This window comes from Sceloporus undulatus, chromosome 2, assembly GCF_019175285.1.
Source record: "Sceloporus undulatus isolate JIND9_A2432 ecotype Alabama chromosome 2, SceUnd_v1.1, whole genome shotgun sequence".
Taxonomy (NCBI): domain Eukaryota; kingdom Metazoa; phylum Chordata; class Lepidosauria; order Squamata; family Phrynosomatidae; genus Sceloporus; species Sceloporus undulatus.
This window is the reverse complement of record NC_056523.1, coordinates 219626030-219646107: the sequence shown is the minus strand read 5'-3', so window position 1 is coordinate 219646107 and position 20078 is coordinate 219626030. Positions and strand designations below refer to the sequence as shown.

The following is a 20078-nucleotide window of genomic DNA, read 5'->3' as shown; positions in this document are numbered from 1 at the left end:
TAATAATAATAATAATAATAATAATAATAATAATAATAATAATAATAATAATCAGAGTATTTGCCTGCCAATGGCAGGACAGCAAGGAAGGAGCCATTTTAGTCTCCTAGAACTTAGAAGCAGCCACCAAGAAGTCCCTCCTTCTCATTCCTGCCAGATATGGCTCTGAGAGTGGTGGGAAATGAAGGAAGGGTCTTTCTCAAAGATCTCAAATGCTTGGAACCAGAAGTGTTTTGGATTTCAGTTTTTGGGGAATTTTGGAATGTTTCCAGATACATAATGAGATATCTTAACTTCATTTATGCTTCATATACACCTTAGCCCAAATATAATTTTATAAATAATATTTTTAATAATTTTGTGTGTGAAACAAATTTGTGTACACTGGACCATTAGAAAGCAAAGGTGTCGCTGTCTCAGCCACCCATGTGGACAATTTTGGATTTTGCAATATTTTGGATTTTGGAATTCTGGATAAGGAATACTCAACCTGTAATATTGTTCCCATATTACATTTTGTCAAATAAAACATTTAATTAAAATCAAATTAATATAATACATATCCTTAAACCCCAAAAGTAGCATTAAAACAGCTAGAGATAGCCAACCTAATGAGAAGTGAAAGAAGCATTTCTTCTTACTGCTCCAAAAAGCCACCAAAAAGAGGAGCTTCTCGGAACCTCTTCAGGAAAAACTTTGGTATTTTGGAAGGAATCACACTGTAAGTCAGCTTTCTGCACATCTTCCTCTACCTCTTGTGAGGAATAAAGAAGGAACAAACAGCTGGTACTCCTGCTCAGAGACCACGGTTGGTGAGTGAGGATATATGAAGCTGATAGTACAGACAGAATTAAATCTCCCAGGATTGCTGGGACAGGAATATACCGTATATCCCAAGAGATTTTGTTTCCATGACCTGTTTGCTTCATAGACTTCCAGAAAGCAGCATAACTTGCAGCTACCATTAATATTCAATGTCATTTGTGCACAGCATTGCGGGTACTGGAACCATTTAGATAGATCTGTGCTGCTTTTGCCACCACCCTAGAGTCTCGTGGGCTTGTTAGAATTGGACAGTGTGGAGGTGAGAAGGAGCCTTAATAGGTATGCACAGCCAACATACAGAGTTTCAGATTCAACATGTCGAAGAGATTTCATCAATGAATGCCAGGAGGCAAGATGAGATAAGATCTTGGATATTACCCAACAGTTGTCTGGGTTCCATTTCTTCTGAAACAAATACGCTTGCAAATATACAGTCAGCCCTCCTTATCCACAGATGTTTTATTCATGGATTCAACCATCCACGGCTTGAAAATCTTTTTAAAACATATAAATTCCAGTACACAAACCTTGGCTTTGCCATTTTATTTAAGGGACACCATTTTATTATGCCATTGTACTTAATGGGACTTGAGCATCCACGGATTTTGGTATCCACAGGAGATCCTGGAACCAAACCCCAGCGGTTGCCCACTGTGTGTGCAAACACCTGCATATGTGGTGTTGTCCCCTCCACAAAGGTAGCCTAAGAAGGGGATGGTAGCAAAATAAGCTGTATTGAATCAGTCTAAGGGTCCATTTAGCCTGGTGTCCCTGTTTCCAACAGGAAGTTTAATAGGTGAAGCTTCAAATGAAAAGCAGCTGGCTGGGAGGTGCTAAGCTTTCCCTTCTCCAGTGCCATTATTTTCTCATGAGGATGCTTGGCATGTAACTGTGGCAGAGATGCTGTAGTGCAAAGTGTAACTTAAACATCATAACTCCCCCCCCCCCCGACTCACTTTGTGGCTGTAGCTGCCTCAACAGCCACTCAGTAGCTGGTGCAGAGAAGGGGGATAAGATTCTGGCTGGAATCTTCGTTTAATTCAGTGGCATAGCCTTGTTAGTCTGGAAAATCAGGGCCTGCCTAAGGGGTTGCGGGACACCGGTGTTTTCCTAGCCGGATCAGGGCCGTAGCAACTGCACACCACAGTCCCAACCTGGCGTTTGCACCCTGGAAAGGGCACCATAGCCACTGGCACCATTGCTTTTCAGCTCTCCTTTGCCACACTGCGGGTACACACTGTGCTAAGGGAGTCCGTGATGCCTCCGGCTGTGTGGTAGGGCCCCCAGCGTCACGTCAGCATGGAAGTGGAGTCGGGATACACAACATGCAGTCACCCCACCCTCACTCTGCCCTGATTCCAGTGTTTATTGCTGGTTGTACAGCCTTTCAGTCTGCAAAGGGATCTTCTAGCACCTTTGAGACTAACTGAAACAGAAGCTGGTAGCACAAATGCTGGAAATGGGTGGGTGGGATGGAGAAGCTGAGTAAATCCTAGCATACCAGAGTTATAATACCACAAAATCTGGCTAAGAAGGCCTGGATCAGGGATCAGCTGGATATTGATTATAAGCTCCTTAAAGTTCCTTGAGCTCCATTTGGGAAAGGAAAATAGTTGCTCTGGTCTAGTTGCTTGATACGCAGGAAAGGTTCTTCTGTAGTATTCCCTCTCTCCTTGTCTTCCTCTTGCTTTGAGTAAGGGTTGGCCGTCTTTCACAGAGCTCTAGGGAACAAATGATGGCCCACTCTCCCCTCTGTTCTTTTTGTTGTTACTTTGCTTAGTTCTTCAGGCTCCTTGTGTCCATTACTGGTTTCTCTAGGAGAATGCTTGAATCGGTTGCAGTGATGGCTCAGCTCTAATGAGACTGCTGAACTGTGTGGAAATCCAGGAAATGTTGGTCACCAAGAAAGTATGTGCAAGAGGAGACACTAGACTGGATGCTGTCTGCTCTTTCCAGTCAATTAAGGCCATGGAGATTCCAGGCCTGGCAGACAGTGCAGTGCTAGTTGCTAGCAGCTTGTGGGAGTCACCATCCCAACTGTTACTCAGTTACAACTGGGAGAAGAGTGTACAAAGACAGTGACCAGCAATAAAAGTAGACATAGCCAGTCCTTTTCTAGTTTCATTCACAGTTAGGTTATGGTTGTAACTGTCATATGAGGGGATGGGTAAGCTATTCTTAGGGAAGTCTTGATTGTTCTCCTCTTCTCACACTCACACTTCATACATGTTCCCACAGTGCCTGCTTGGGTATTTGTACTGGGTACAACCAGTAGCTCAGGCAATGGCACAAGGTGGTTATGTCTAATATCCATTCTTTCTTCCAGGTTTGTGACAAAAGACACCCAAAAGAAATATCTGTTAAACCAATTTAAAGTAACCTGTAAACAAAATACAATTTGAAGTTGAAGGCTTTCATGGCCGGCCTCCATAGTTTTTTGTGGGGGGTTTTTGGGCTATGTGGCCGTGTTCTAGAAGATGCTGGCAAAACGTCAGGAATAAATTCTTATAGAACATGGCCACATATCCTGAAAAACCCACAAAAAATACAATTTAGTCAACATCATTAAAATCTTTTGTGAGAAACGTTGAAATGTTTCTCAAATGTACTCATACTTGAACTTCACTGACTTTTTAGTGAGCACCTCCAGAGCTAGAAATTTGCAAGACCCCAGCCTTGCAAATTTTACTACTACCATTACTCCTTTGCCTGTTCACAAACATCCACTGAAGGGCCAGAAGACTCGGTTTGCAAATACTTCCATTTCTGCTCATCTGGAGTGCATTTATACTCTCTATAGATGACTAGGCAGAGGGCTATCTTTCCAATCAGTGAAATGTATTAAGCCTTAAGCCTCCTTATGTATGGACTGTTGGAGCAGAAAGTGAAAATTTTTGCTCTTCAAAAGTGGCACTCTGCTCATGATAATGTTGATTGGAAAATTTTTGCTGTTTGCTTCTTGTATATAAATCTCCTTTTGTTCTTTCTTTAGTTTTCGCATAGGAAGAAACGAAAAATTTTGTGGCTGTGATGTGCTGTGCAAAAGGAAGCAGAATCAAAACTGGAAAATACCTCTTCTGAAGGACACTTTCCCAGGAACTGAACATATAACTGAAACCCCAAACTGACCTGGTTTTGAAAGTAATATATTAACTTGCAGATGAAAGATGGATGAAAGGATTCATTGCCTGACCCCTCAGCCTCAGGATCATTCTCTAGCAAAGAGCTGCTTGCCAACAGAATGGGCTGAAAAGCTTCTCAGGGATTATGTTTAGTGTGCAGTTTAAAAGCCACAACTGCAGTTTAATGACAGCAATATCGGGGGCACTCCATTTCCAAGTCTGTCAAATGTGAAAGGGGGATCACTGCTGAAGTTCACTGCTGTTCAGTAATTTGTTTTTTTTTAAAAAGGAAAAAAAAAGTTAATATTTATTTTTGTAAGTTTTTAATTACCTATGCAGTTTAGATTTAAGTTGACACTGGGTGCAAAGTTCTGCATGGGTCCAGGTGGCTTGATGGTTTTGTCATCAAAATAATGCATGTATGTGTCCTCACTTGTTAAACGCTTGTCACGTGTACACACCAAATATATACTTCAGTTTCACGGTGCAGTTTCATAGTAAAAACCACCAAAAATACAAGCATAGATTCTTCTTGGAATTCATTTGCTTTCTCACAGTTGTAGGACTTAGGAAAAAAACATTTTTTGAGGATGAGCGAAAGCAGCTTAAGTCAAAAACTAGTTTATGGTATATATTTATATGTTTGGATGGCAGTAAAGTAAGCTAGGAATTGTTTATTGCTAAACAACACTAAGGCTGCATTCACACTGCAGAAATAATCCAGTTTGACACCACTATCACTGGCTTGGCTCAGTGCTGTGGAATTCTGTGAATTGTAGTTTTGTGAGACAGTCTTCTCTGTCAGAGAACTCTGGTGTCTCAACAAACTACAATTCCCAGAATTCCATAGCATTGACCCAAGGCGTTTAAAATTGTTGGGATATAGCAACTTCGCATGATGAGACTTTCTAGTAATGTATGTCTATGGTATTTTATTGCTTACCGTATATTCCGGCATATAAGACGACTGGGCGTATAAGACGACCCCCAAATTTACAACTTAAAATAGAGTATTTGGGATATATTCACCGTATAAGACCACCCCTCTCTTCCTTGATAAGTCAGAAAGGAGCTGAAGGCACACAACAACAACAGCAGCAGCAGCAGCAACAGACGAGAAAGAGGGGGGAGGAGAAAAAAGGAGAAGGAGAAAGAAGAAAAGGAGAAGAAGAGGAGGCAGACTCCACTACACTCTGAGGAAGGAGTGTGTTCCATGTTTGAAATAACAGCATACACAACATTATTTCACCCGCCCCGACAACTCCTCCCACCCTTCCTCTTGGTGCATCTACACTTTAGAATTAATGCAGTTTGACACCACTTTAAGAGCTGCTGCTCCATCCTATTGGAATCCTAGGATTTGTAGTTTTATAAGGTCTTTGCCTTCTCTGCCCAAAGAATGCGGGGTGCTGCTCCAAACTACAAATCCCAGGGATTCTGTATGGATGGAGCCGTGGCAGTTCAAGTGGCTCCTATTGGATTCAAAGCCCAGGAAGCTTTGTGCCAAATAGAAATGTGTTAGGCTGCAACTGTACTGCAGAAATAATCCAGTTTGACACCCCTTTAACTGCCCTGGCTCAGTGCTAGGGAATCCTGGGAATTCTAGTTTTCTGAGACATTTCAGCAAACTTTGGTGTGACAACAAACTACAATTCTCAGTATTTCATAGCACTGGGCCATGGCAGTTAAAATGGTATGAAACTGGATTGTCTCTGGAATGAAGATGCAACCTAAATTGGATCCAAGACACACTGCAGAAATAATCCAGTTCAAGACTACTTTAGCTGCCCTGGCTCAGTGCTAGGGATCCCTGGGAAGTGTAGTTTTGTGAGACATTGAGCCTTCTCTGTCAGAAAGAGCTCTGGTGCCACAACAAACTACAATTCCCAGGATTCCCTAGCACTAAGCCAGGAGAGTTAAAGTGGTCACAAACTGGATTATTTCTGCAGTGTGTTTTGGACCTTGGTTATTAAAAATGCTCAAGGTCCAATCCATACTGCAGAAATACTCCAGTTTGAGACCGCTTTAGCTGCCCTGGCTCAGTGCTAGGGAACTCTGGGAATTGTAGTTTTGTGAGAAAGAGCTCTGGTGCCACAATGAACTACAATTCCCATGCATCTGAGGAAGTACGCTTAAGTCTAGGAAAGCTGCCAACTTTTCTTTCAGTGAGTCTCAAAGGTGCTACAAGATCTCTCTCTCTATCATCATCACCATTATTGTTATCATTATTAAATCCAAATGCACCTGCAGAAGTGGACTTAAATTGGCAACACTGATTATGCTGTAGACTCATTCTCTGGGGCTGAGATCTGGAAGCATGGAGGCAATTCCCTTGAAAAACCAGGGAATCCTGGGAATTGTAGTTTGTGAGGGCGGGGGGGCAACCACTGTCCTCTCTCTGATTGGCTGTTAGTGTGACTCCATCCAAACAGGATTGGTTGCTCTGTAGCCTGGCTCTCAGAGGGACTCAGGGGCTAAGAGAGAGAGAGAGACCCTTTTCTGAGGGTGGGGTGGCGACTACTCTCCAGCCCTCTCTCTCATTGGCTGAAAACTGTGAGTGTGTGACTCCAAAGGCTAGCCAGCCTCACTCTCAGGCTGGAGCCAGAAGAAAAGGAAGAAAAAGGGAAGGAAGGAAGGAGGGAGGGAGAGAAGGAAGGAGGGGAAAAGAAAGGGAGGGAGGGAGGGAAGGCAGGGGAAAAGCAAAGGAGGAGAGAACGGAGGAGGATGCTCCTTTGCCTTTGAGAGAAGCCTTCCCTGCCAAGGGCTCTCTTTAGGACCCAGGGGCTTTCCGGAGTACAAGACGACCCCCGACTTTGGGGAAGATTTTCCTGGACTAAAAAGTCGTCTTGTACGCCGGAAAATACGGTACTAACAAGCCCTCCTCATTGCCCCTCCTCATATTCCTGTTTACCCATGAGCACACCTAACCTTTTGTCCCTGAAGGAGAAGAAGGATGAGTCGCCATTACTACGTACTTACCTACTAATCCCCTTGCCTTTGTCCGGAGCTGATGGATGCATGCTAAGGGAGCATCTTTCCTAAGATGCATGCAGACTACTTTTTCTACCTCATATTTCTTGCAACATGAAGCTAGACCTGTGTATCTCTTCATACACATGATTTTGTAAGTAAACTTGTTTATTTTTTTCACTTTTAACCAAGTGACTGTGTTTTTATTGGGGACATGTGGGTGGGAGAGAAGTGGAGCTAGTTGAGTTTCTTTTTCCTGCTTGCCTCATATTCCGCTGTGTGAACTCTGCTAGTGAGATTAAACAATCTTGCTTGCTTTCCTGAGTTTCTAACGCACCTCAAGAAAGTACTACATTTCCCAACAAAAATGGTGTCAAACTGGATTATTTCTGCAGTGCGGATACAGCCCCATTTTCTTAGGAAAAAGAAAGGGATTCAATAGAACAGGGAAGACCATGGGGACAGATAACCCATCAATACTCCAGGAGTAGCAGAATTAATTTTGGTAAAACCTGCGTCTAGAGAGTACACTTCAACTTTTGGTGGTAACATATCACAGCTATTGGCCTTTCTTGGTAGAGAACTCTAAGCCCTTTCACACTACACAATGATAGCAATGTGATTTACTTTCAACTGCCATGAGTGTGTCCTGGGATTGCTAGTTTTGTGAGGCACTATCAGACCTTTGACTGAAAATGCCTCTCACTAAATTGCAAATTCAAGATTCCATAGGAAGGAAACTCTGCATAAAAGAGGGATCATAATGCTATAACTGTGTGGTTTGAAAGGGCAACCCCACATTTAAGTTCAGTGTATTAAAATTAAATGTTAAAAACAAGCATGTAAGTTCAGCTCTTGTGACTGATTTTTACTTTCCTGGTTCCATGTGGATTTTTTTTCTCCCTTGGTTATCAAACATATCAATTTCTTAATATCCTTGGTCATCCTTGGGAAGGTAATAGGATGCAAGCTCTGTTGAACACTGCAGCTTGGTTTCAAAAGAATAAATTAGTTAAACCCCACTTTAAAAATGTAATTTTAGCAGGATACTTGTCACCAGTCAGTGGTTGCTGCTTTGACAATAAATTCTACTCACATGGTTAGGACAGATTGTGTGTGAATACATGCTACAACTGCAAGATTGGGCAGGTGTAATTGTGTATCATTCTTTACAGCACAATCTGCCCTAAACTGCATAAATAGTAGTTTATAATATTGCAGGAATCGTTTAGAATCAGCTGCATTTTAAGGTGTAATTTAAAGATGATGTAAGGGTCAGAGGAAAATTTTGACAATGATTCAATTTTATATTTGTAGATCATAAAGAGGATGGAAAGGTGGGACATGCATCAACAAGCATTGTGTCTGGTGTCATGAATGGATTTCTAATTTCAGTGACTTCTGTATGTATGGGTATGCATGTGTATTTTGAAGGCCATGGTGTTTTCTCTAGAGTAGTCCAATGGACAACTCTCTGTACAGAACATTTAGTTGGGGGCTTAACAGCAACTCTCTGTATGATAGGTCTTGTTGGCAAACTCTGATCTAGAGTGGATTCAATTGGAATAATGCCAGTGAGGAATTAACTGTTTTGCTTACACTCCTGATGGTTCAGAAAATTTCACAAGTCAATTCTGACATTACTTAAAAATAAAATAGTTTCAAGGTATTGTTTAAGTTTGCCTTAAACAAGATTCAGTAAGAGTTGATCGTACTGTGGTAGAAGTGCCAAAACAGTAATGCTAACAAGTGGTGGTTACAGGATTTAAATACTGATTAAAGATGGGATGTTTAATTACATCCCATCTTCGATGCCACTTTCCATGTAGCACTGGATTATGTATGGAGGAATTCTATTGACTTGAGTTTCCCTTTAAAAAAACCAAAATGAAAAATTTGGTGCAATCTATGAGAGTGGCAAAGTGATTGGAAATTGACCCTTCCCTGCTGTCAGCCTAGAGACAGGTGGGTTTTTGTTCTCATTTCTATTATCAGGCTGTTAACTAAAAATGCTCAGCATCACTGTACGTACAGACTGAGGGCAAATGATTGTTTTAGTTATGCTGTGTGTTTTTTTTAAAAAAAAACAAATCCTCATTTGCTGTGCAGGACATCTCAGTGCAGAGACTGGCAGACCTGAGCTGGCACTGCATCTTGAGAGGACCCAATTGTGAGAAACAGAAGTGGAAGATTTCTACTAGTTTGTCCAAGAAGAGCTGAGATTTTGCTGTGGGAAGCACAAGAATCGTACTAGACATTCCTCTTAATTGCTGGAGACTTGCCCTTGGAATCAATCAATCATGTTTTCTGTTCCTAGGTTCTGTGACAGGAAAAGCTGTTTCCTGGAAGTATATCACAGTGCTGCTAAAATAAACGTGTGTTGTCTTTTAATTCCTCAAAAGGGTCCACTTCACTTTGACCCATCTTGGTGATTCACTCCTGGAAGGACGAGAAAAAGGGGTGTTATAACATGGAAGAGATTTTTATTCAGCAGAGAGCAGTGGGGGCACTATATTTAATGACTATCTGTTGCTTCTCCATAATACAGCACAGGCAATTTTTTCTTTACAAAAAGTAAAATAAATAAAAAAAATATCACCCAGACAATACATTGAGAATAAAAGTCATCTTAAACTTAAGTCATTTATGGTTATTCATTTACGTCTGAACTGCATGTGTTGTTTTTCCCCCAAATGCTGTTCTTGTTGAAAAGAACCCAGAAAAGAAAGCTAGTTTAAGTGTAGTGCCTAGATGGGGGAGTTACATATCAATAAGTCCCCAGGTTAGATGTCACTTCTGCCACAAGTTTCATCCAAGCTTTTCCTTCTCAGCTTCCTTACCACCACCACCATTTGCAATATGGACTGATCAACCTGCTGGTTATTTAACACATAACAAGGATAATATGTGTGTGTGTGTGTGTAATATGTTTGATGCTCATAGATCTATTTGTTGTTGTATGTCTTCAAGTCGTTTCTAACATACAGCAATCCTATGGTGAAGCTAGAGAGCCAGTGTGATATAGCAGTGTGAGCAGTGAACTATAACTCTGGAAAACTGGATTTGAATCCCCTTTTAGAAAGCATCATGAGATGAAGCCTTAGGGTCTCCATAAGTGGGAAACAACTTGAAGGTACAAAACAACAAAGGCGAACCTGCCGTAGGCTTCAAGTTGTTTCTGACTTATGGAGACCCTAAGGCAGACCTGCACAACTGGGCAGTTGTTCTTCCTCCACAAGCAAGAGCCACCACTTCTTTAACCAGCTTCAAAACGGAGTTGAAAACCATCCTGTTCCGAGAAGCCTTCCCAGGCATCGCATAATTGTCGCTTACTATCTGATGTTCTGTTGTTGCCTGTTTATCGATCCATTTCCTGTATTGCTATGTACTGTATATGCTTTATCCTACTTGTGAGTATGTATTTTCCCTGGATAATGATTAACCTTCCATTTTGAAGCCAAGCCCTCCCTTCAGTCCATCTGCCTTGGTCCAGGCCTCGGAGGTAGAGAGGAACTGCTGGACCTCTTACCCTTTCCCTTTCCCTCCACCACTCCCTTCTCCTTCTGTGTCATGTCTTTTTAGATAGTAAGCCCAAGGGCAGGGAACCGTCTAACTAAAAAGATTGCATGTACAGCGCTGTGTAAATTTACAGCGCTTCATAAATAAAGGTTAAGAAGAAGAAGAAGAAGAAGAAGAAGAAGAAGAAGAAGAAGGTAGGGCCAAAATTAAAATAGGTTGAACTTTTTTGGGGCACACATCAGTTTTAATTAAATATTAATAAATTAATAGTAAATACTATTAATATTAATTCCATCCTCTCCGCTCCTCTGCCTGGCCACCTTCTCAGGAGAAAGCAAGCAGAAGAGATGCCTTGAGGGGTGAGCATTTGCCCCTCTTCTTCCTCTGCTGCCTGGCCTCAGGAAAAAAGCCAGAGGAGCCTTGCAGGGTGAGTGTTTGTCCTTCTCTACATAGCCCTCTCCTCAGTAGGAGGCTGAGCGGCTGAGGAGCCTTGAAGTTGTTGCAGATCCTTGTGGGCCACCCAAAATCCTTCGGTGGGCTAGATGTGGCCCCTGGGCCTTATGTTGTGCAGGCCTGCCCAAAGGCAACCCTGTCATGGGGTTTTCTTGGCAAGTTTCTACAGAGGGGGTTTGCCATTGTTATCACTTGCCCAGTGTCACTCTGGATTTCTATGACTGAGCTGGAATTCAGACCCTGGTAATTTCCCATGTAATTTGAGAAATGCTACGTTTCCTTCGGTAGCATTTTTGCAACTCTACTATTCGTGTACTGCTTCCACAAAAAGCCTGTGTGATGATTTCCCTAGAAGAAAGAATTTGTATCAGGTGTGAAATCTTGGCGTTCCAACTAAATGCAAGAAGATATAACAAACCCTCCTACTTTGATCATGTCTTTTAGGCAAAGTTTGCATACCTTTGCCAGAAAATTAGAATCTAAGGATACCTGAGAGTCAGTGTGGTGTAGCTGAGTGTTGGACTATGACTCTGGAGACCAGAGTTCAAATGCCTATTTGGCCATGGAAACCCACTGGCTGACCTTAGGCAAGTCATATTCTCTCAACCTCAGAGGGTGGCAAAGGCAAAGCCCCTCTGCACAAACTTGCCAAGAAAGCCATGTGATAGGGTTGCCTTAGGGTTGCCATAAATCAAAAAACTTGAAGGCACACAACAACAAAGTGGAAGCATGTTTTAACCATCTGGAGAACAAAACCTACAGGGAGCAAAGCATTCCCTTCATTAAAGGAAAAGAGGAAGCAGCTTTCACCAAGTGCCTGAAGAGGAAATACCAATCTGGGACAGATCTGTTAGAGAGAAAGCAATGCATGGAAAAATTCAAGAAGAGAATAAAAGAGCCAAATTTGTGAAGCTAATGAAGGAAGTTGGATTAGCAGAGTAAACTCAAAAAGCTGAGTGAATGCAGTGGGGAAAGGCAACGGAAAGCACAGAGCTCAGTGGTGACAAGCTGTTCTGGGCTTGGGTAAAATTGCAGGGAAGAAAGGATGGGATAAAGAGAAATTCTCTGTTATCCCTAAAATGTAGAGAGATCTTGTAGCACCTTTGAGACTAACTGAAACAAAGAAATTGGCAGCATGAGCTTCAGACAGACTTCAGTCTACTTCCTCAGAGAGGGCTATATTCAAAGATATAGCCATGTTAGTCTGTAGAATCAGTATGCAGAGAGATCTTGTAGCTCCTTTGAGGAGAGACACAAAATCGTTGCTGCTAAAGATGCTATTACCCTAAATAACTGCATTTTTATGTAACTGTCAGTCTACAAGATCTCTCTACATACTGATTCTACAGACTAACACGGCTATATCTTTGAATTATTCCTAAAATGTTATCCCTCCAACAGTCCTGTTGGGTGGGCAGGTATTTTAACCCCTAGATTACAGATGGAGATTAGTGTTGCTGAGATTTTCCAAAGGCTACCTGAGACTTCAAAGACAGAGGCAGGTGTAAAAGTGGAAATGTCATGATTTATAATTCAGTATCTTGGCCACAGTGCCAAACAAACTGATGGGAAGAGCCTAGGCTGGTTCTGAATAAGGAAGAAATTGGTCATTTCTGTGCACATCCATTTTGCTCCTAACTTCAGCTACATCATCATCATCATCATCATTATTATTATTATTATTATTATTATTATTAACCTTTATTTATAAAGCGCTGTAAATTTATTTATAAAGCTACATCTTCCATAGGGACTTTTCAGAACAGGTAATCTACCCTGTTACAAGAAAGCCATAATAGAGGTGTTCACCATTACGGCAAATTTTCATAGCATCAGGAAATTCTGGAAGGATGTCTATGGGAATCCTGGAAAAACTACTAAACAACTAACATTCTAACTACTATGCCATGTTGGCTCTCTTGGTGTATGTCCTCAAACCTTTTGTTTCCTCCTTTTGTTTCGCTTCCCCCTTCTCTCAGGTACTTAATCTTTTTGTTTCTTGTGTGTGGGAGAGCATCCATGGGGTTCCAACCCAATAATGGATGCTAGCTCACATACACACATACCCTGTCAGGGATGATGGGAGTTGTAGCTCTTCACTTCTGGCTCGAACTCACCACCTTGTTACGCACCGGCGCTGACCAGTTTTGGCCAGTGGTTAAAGCTTTGCTCTAAAGCAGCAGAGTTTCAGAGAATAGGCTGAAGACCCTGACAAACTCTCCAAGCCTTCTCAGTCTTGCTTCCACAGAAGTCTTCACCCTTCTTCAGGATCCAGCTGGCTCTTGTATCTTCACCCAAGACACCAGACAACTCAGTAGTCTTATATAAAAGATCTACTTTATTCTACTATATACAGCTCCAAAACTATCCAACACTACTCCAATACAACTATCCACTACTACCCACAAAATACATTGGGATTCATAGCCATTATTATAGTCATTGCAAAATACCACCCACTGTTGTCTGTTTCCACCCAGTGGGCGTGTACAACCATTTTCATTGGCTCTCTTGGTTCATCCCACAATTAATGATTTCGTCATCTCAACCTTGTCCTCTTAACAATTCTCAGGTGTGTTCAATTATCTACTTTGCACTTTTGTCCTTGGCATTTAGGACTTGCTAATTGCATTACCTTTTACACCTGTGTGGCTTCTAATTGCTTCTGCTGAGTCATCCTGACTCTCACATACAAGTTTTATTTCTTTCACTGTATATCCCATGTTGCATTTTCCTTAACATACCCTCCTTAATACAAATACAAAATATTCCTACAGTTTGGAGGGCTAGGTTGTGATGGTGGCCAGGGCTGTACATTATAGGGACTGTAGCAGCTGCACCCAGTCCTGGACCTGTCAGATCCATGATGACACATGCCTTCATTACAATCCATTTGGATTACTCTAACACATAATGGGTAAGTTAGGCAAAGCTGCCTTCTATCATCCTATTTATTCAACCTGTATGCAAGGCAGGCTTAGACTCAGAGAAAGGAGTGAAAACAGGAGAAAGAAACATTAATAACCAAAGATACATAGATGACACAATACAGTAGGCTCTTGGTATTTAAATCCCCCCAAAATCCCCAAAAAGCGGAATCGTTTTCAGACTCATTGGGGGCATTGAGCATTAATGTGAAAGTAACCCTCACATAAAGTGGACAAAATCAGCCACTGACCTAGAATGTTGCTGTAAAGGGAGATGAGATTTGCTGTCTAATACCAGTGCATCATGCCACTAAGGAATACAACATATTTTAATAATACAATAAAATGGGGAGGGGTGGTAAATGAGCTTGCCTATAGCTGTTGTTGTGTATACCATTATCACTTTCCACCTACATTGTGGTGGAAAGAATGTGTTTTATGTCCTGTTCCCATTTCATAATCAAAAGTCGATGCTCCGACACATGAGCCATTCAGAGGAGTTTCATTCTCCTCCTGGTGAGCTGCTACTATGGATGACCTTACACAGAAGCCAAAAGCCAAAGAAGCCTAAAGAACTATGACTCTTGTAGGGTGTCTTTTCTTGAAGCTAACAGCTTATAAATAAAACCCTGGCTTTCCTTCCAAATCGCGGAGTTTTGAAGAGTAATATTACGCAGATTTACAGTTCCCTGGTAGCTAAAGCTTTTTCAAATGAAATATGAGTCAATCAGGCATTGAATCCATGGCTACCACAACAAACAAGACTACAGACATTCAGTGGGGCCAGAAGAAAGTGAATGTCTGCACAGTAACTCCATACATTCACTAAGAACATATGGTGAAAAGCCCCAAGATGTTTGGGGTGTATAAATTTAGCTGATACACTCCTTTTTTTACCATTTCTAATTGAGAAAGATATGCCAATTTCGTCAGGAGCTCAAGGGCATACTGGATATGGAGTTGACACATCTATACAATGGCTTCCTAAAGGTGGAAAGAAGCTTTACTTAACACAGTCTTTCAGAGTGAATTCCTATCTCCAGAGGTAAGTGGTTTGTTTGTGTTGGAAATCTTTAGCACCCAACATAAATTATGTCTGTCTAAAAGGCACCATTACATTATTTTTCTTCACAACAGAGTCTGGCCCCTTTTACACTTTCTGATCCTTTCAATTGTCAATGCTGCCCTTTATGGAATCGTGGGATTTCTAGTTTGCTTAGACATTAAAGTGGTATCAAAGTGCAAGGTTAGAAAGGATCCCTAGTCACTTACAAAGTACAGTGGGCCCTTGGTATCCATTGGGGTTTGGTTCCAGGACCTTCTGTGGATACCAAATTCTGTGGATGCTCAAATCCCATTAAATATAATGAGATAGCAAAATGGTTTCCCTTATATAAAAGGGCAAAATCAAAATTTGCCTATGGGGATTTGAATATTTTTAAAGTATTTTCAAGCTCTGGATGCTTGAATCTGTGGATATAAAATCAGTGGATAAGGAGGGCTGACTGTACATGCAGGTTTCTGAACACTGTCGAGGATCAGACAACCCCTCCCTTCAGGCTCAATATCTAAAAGATATGATACAAAAGGAAAAAGCAGAGGGACAAAGAAAGCAAGTAAATTCAGGGACAAACTCTTGAAGTTACACAATCTCAGTTTTTCATAATCTCATCTAATTGAAACAGGTGGGCCTTGTTTTATTTTACCCAACTAGATACACACACACACTCTCCAAAGCTCTGAAAACTCTGGCTAATGGCAAAGGTATGAATGCACTTCCCTTCATCTCTGAAGATACCAATAGAATGTACAGAACATTGCTGGGAAAACAAGCATTAATTACTTTAATGGTCTGACTTTAAATCTACATTATGTATTCACTTTCTATGCAGATATCTATACTGCCACTCTGACGCTGAAAACAGATTTGATAAACACTCGGAAGTAAGTCACACTTTTTGCAAAGAAAAATGGTTGAAGTCTCACATTTTCTGAAACGTTTTGCATATGCATGCACTAAGGGGTAAATGGATTGAGAAATGGAAGAAGGGATGCATTATCATTTTTAAAACTCAGTACTCAGTGTATTTATGTTTGTCCCCAGTGGCAATACGGAAGTGGTTCCCAAACTTTTCTATGTCCCACACCCCTAGGAAAAGTTGGATTCATGTTTGCACCCAGTACAAAAGTAATATCCCATTTGAAGATGAAGAAATCTAATTTCTAATTTTCTAAAGAAAAATTGCCCTTGGTATTCACTGAGGTTTGGTTCTAGGATTCCTGTGGATACCAAAATCCGTGGATGCTCAAATCCCATTAAATACAATGGTATAGTAAAATATATCCCTTATATAGCCTTATATTTTATATCTGTTATATAAAATGATAAAATAAAGGGTTGATTTCTTTAATTTATATATTTTTAAAAATATTTTCAAGCCATGGATATTTGAACCTGTGAATAAAGAACCCGTGGATATGGAGGGTGGACTGTTCTGTGAGTAAAGAATTTGAACTTTAAAAAATAAGTCTTTAACTCAGTGGATAAAATCCAAATCTATATTGAGCAATTAAGATTCAAATTTATTCAGAAAAAATATTAACAATAAAATTAATCCCAGTTGTGAATATAAAATCAATCACTGTTTTGCTCCTGCTTCTCATTCCTGATTTTGTCAAAATGTAAACTTTCTTGCTGACTGTGATCCACAGGTCTGCCTATGAATTCAGGCAATTCCAAGATTTTGTCTTGACTGTCAAAAGTGAACTGAATCTAGATTCATATAAGTTGCATCCCCCTAAATTCCATCTCGCAACCCTACAAAAAGCGGAATAATGTAAGCAACAGAAAATTTCAAGAGAAGGGCTTTCTCTCATATCTACACAAATTAGACTTTTTGCTTTTCCCAGCCATTTTGCCCATCTGAACATTTTATCCTTGTTAACTGGGCACAGCTTTTCATTAATTTAATCAAGCAATTTGAACATATAACTGGCTGCATTTCAACATAAAGAAACACAAGAACTGCGAAAACATTCACTTTTTGAGTAGAAGCAATGGTGAATGCCAACTTGGTGTAGTGATTTGAGTGTTGAGCTCTGGCTCTGGAGACCAGGGTTCAACTCCCAACTCAGCCATGAAATCCACTGGGTAATCTTGGGCTAGTCACACTCTCTCAGCCACAGGGGAAGGCAATGGCAAACCTCCTCTGAACAAATCTTGCCAAGACAACCCCATGATAGGGTTGCCATAAGTCAGAAATGACTTGAAGGCGCAAAACAAGTGCACTAGTACACACTGCCTGGCCATTTTTGAATAGATAAATAAAAAAATGCAAGTTTTGCTTATTGTGATGTCTGAACCTGACAACAACTCCCACACATTTCCTCACCAAAAAGCCTGAAAAAGGGACTACAGACCAACCTTGGATTTTTTTCTCTGGCTTGTTTAAAGGAAAGCTTGCTTCTCTTCAAACAAACCAAAGCGGTTCCAGGTTTGGATAAGATCATTCATAAATTCCACAGCTTGTCCAGCAATTCTTACTCCTAATAGGAGCAACTGGGCATCATGCAAGTTTCTCATATTTGATAAGCCAGGATTCCCACACTTCCCAAGCTTATTGTTATATCCAAATGCACCCACCGTAAACCTGTGATAGGTTTTGCTCTAACCGGGCTTTTTGGTGCTGTACTAATTTATTACTTACATAACCCACTACAAATTATGAGTGGAAATAATATTTAAAAATATTCAGGAAATGGGTGGAAAACATGTTTTTCAAGTGTTGAAGAGCTTTCATGAGAAGATTCCTGGACCGATTAGAATCTGCACAGTTCAGGACTTATTCTTTGCAAAATTCACATGTGGTTGTTTTGCACACAAAGCATCACCATTTTCTGTGCAGAAAATGTTGTTGCCTGCATAGAAAGCATGGTACTTGGGGATGGGCCCGAACAGACAAGACAAAATAAATCTGCTTCAGGTCACTTTGGAGGTATGCTGTTTAAATGATGCATGCATCATAAGAAGCTAGAAGCTGCACCAAAGCTGCCCTCCAGTGCTTAGGACTGGAGCATGGCTTTGGTGCGGCTTCTGGCCTCTTAGGACGCATACATCATTTAAACAGCACACTTCCAAAGTGGCCCAAAGCAGCTTTATTTTGGCCTGTCTGTTTGGGCCCATCCCCAAGTACCATGCTTTCTATGCAGGCAACAACATTTTATACTGTATAAAATTCAAACATGGTTGATTTGCCACAGGAGACAGAATATTCTGCACTTAAAACAGTATTTCTGTTTTCTGTGCAGAAAAGCTGTTTCTTACCCAGAAAATGCTGTTTTCTGCTTTCTTGGAGAAGAAAATTAGTGAACTACTACTTCCCTGCTACAAGTGAGGTGGTACACAGAATTTAAGTTCGTTATTACACTCCCTGTTCCTAACTGCTTTTTCTTTATTATTAAACTGTATGGCATTATTTAAAAGGGCATTTTAAAAAAAAGGTTCATTTCTACCAGCTCCCTTGATGCAACAGCTCCACCAGCAACTGGTTTCCTTCCACACATAATTCAAAATGTTGGTTATGACCTACAAATCCCTACATAGAAGGTGCTCTACTCTTCATTGTTTTCTTTTTAATCGTCATGCTTTTAACTGCTTACTAGTTTATATTTTTAATTTTTGTGTGACGTGAATTTTTAGCTATATCAACTTTAACTTTTGTTAAGTCACCTTGAGTTTTGGATTGTGAAAAAGGCAAGTTATAAATAACATAATAAATATAAAAATATTGATGACCCCTATTATTTCCATGTCTTCTTTAAGGGTTGTGTGCATAAATCTACAAAGCCAGGTCTTGCCCACGGTGAAACTCTTCCTTCCAGGAAAATATTTAAAGCAGGTGAGCAGTATTAATATAGCAAACAAAATAAATCCACCTACATCATCCATTTTTGGAAATCACTACATGATATGCTGAGTCCCACAAAACCTCGTAGGCAAAAAATACAACAAATATTGTATACTCATAAGCATTCTGAAATTAAATATTTTAGAAACATGCACTTTCTCTCTTTTTTTTATTTTCCATTTAACCAGAATAAGCCACAGCAACGCATGACTGGGTACAGCTAATAATTGTGTGTGTGTGTGTGATGAAAAGGGTAGTCTTTTTTTTCTAAACAGGCAATGCAACTTTTGGATTTATACCAGACAAGTTTTTTCACTGTCTCAGAAGGGCATGTGTACTGAGGTTTTGATGATATGCAATTTTTTAAAAACATCAGTGGAATAAAGGACAGTGGAGACTATAAAACCAAATAACCAAGTTATTTAATCTGTTTAACAGATGAAAAGCCAGTGCTGAACAATCAACCAGAAAGTACACCACCTCCAACTGGTTCAACAGTTCCAGCTACAGACAGTGCACCACTTACCAGCAAAAAGGCTGCAGACAAAACCAGCAAACACAAACCTAGATCCTCACTTTGCATTCTTCTATAAATGTTCTTATGGGAACCCAAGCATTAGAACTTTGCAACCAGTCAACAAGAATATATCTAAAAGTTGCTTTCATGGAAGTGTTCTGTTCACCAAAGTGGTGCCATCATGAAGAGCAGTCATGACAGACTTTTTCTGCATTTCTGCATCCCTAGACACTTTCCCAGGAACTCATCACTTGAAAAGTTTCCCCCCTTTGGTGAACTGAAAAGCAGCAGATGTCCAGCCTCCAGCTACTTTGCACCCTGGCTTTTCTATCTTCAGCATCTAATGGCAGAGGTTAGACCTCTGTTGACTTCTAGCCACCCAAGCAGGGGAGATAGAGAGGAAAGTAAAAGCTATCACAGTTGGTCCTCTGTATCCATGGATTTATTCATGGATTCAAGTATCCACAGCTTGAAAATATTTTTTAAAATTATACATTCCAAAATGCAAAGCTTGATTTTGCCATTTTATTCAAGGGACACCATTTTACTCTGATATTGTATCTAATAGGACTTAAACATCCATGGATTTTGGTTTCCACGGGGGATCCTGGAACCAAACCCCAGTGGATACCAAGGGACCACTGTATTTGGAAAACTTGGAGGCTGATGGAAATGGGGAGCAACTGAGAATGACCTAAGAGAAAGTGATGAAGTTATCTACAGAGGAAGACAGGAAACAATACAGATTCCTTTTTGGCAATCCGCTCTTTCAATGTTATTAAATTATTACCCGACTCGTTTATGTGATGTATGGACTGGTATTTCAACAAATACAAAT

The 20078-nt window shown here is 40.6% G+C and overlaps 1 protein-coding gene and 2 long non-coding RNA genes across 5 annotated transcripts in view; all 3 read left to right on the top strand.

Moving 5' to 3' along the window:
* Nucleotides 1–4429, top strand: part of MFHAS1 (multifunctional ROCO family signaling regulator 1) — a 73744-nt gene extending 69315 nt beyond the window's left edge. For all 3 annotated transcript variants that reach the window (XM_042449481.1, XM_042449482.1, XM_042449480.1), the window contains one exon: nucleotides 3818–4429. The gene's annotated coding sequence lies outside the window, so the exon portion shown is untranslated. The remainder of the gene's footprint in view (nucleotides 1–3817) is intronic.
* A 2390-nt stretch (nucleotides 4430–6819) lies between these two features.
* On the top strand, nucleotides 6820–9556 carry LOC121921412. The gene is made up of 2 exons (XR_006101940.1): nucleotides 6820–7071; nucleotides 9027–9556. It is a non-coding gene; the product is annotated as an uncharacterized LOC121921412 (long non-coding RNA).
* Nucleotides 9557–13603: 4047 nt separating this feature from the next.
* Nucleotides 13604–19770, top strand: LOC121922911. The gene is made up of 4 exons (XR_006102253.1): nucleotides 13604–14861; nucleotides 15709–15760; nucleotides 18639–18714; nucleotides 19162–19770. It is a non-coding gene; the product is annotated as an uncharacterized LOC121922911 (long non-coding RNA).
* The last annotated feature ends 308 nt before the right edge of the window (nucleotides 19771–20078 follow it).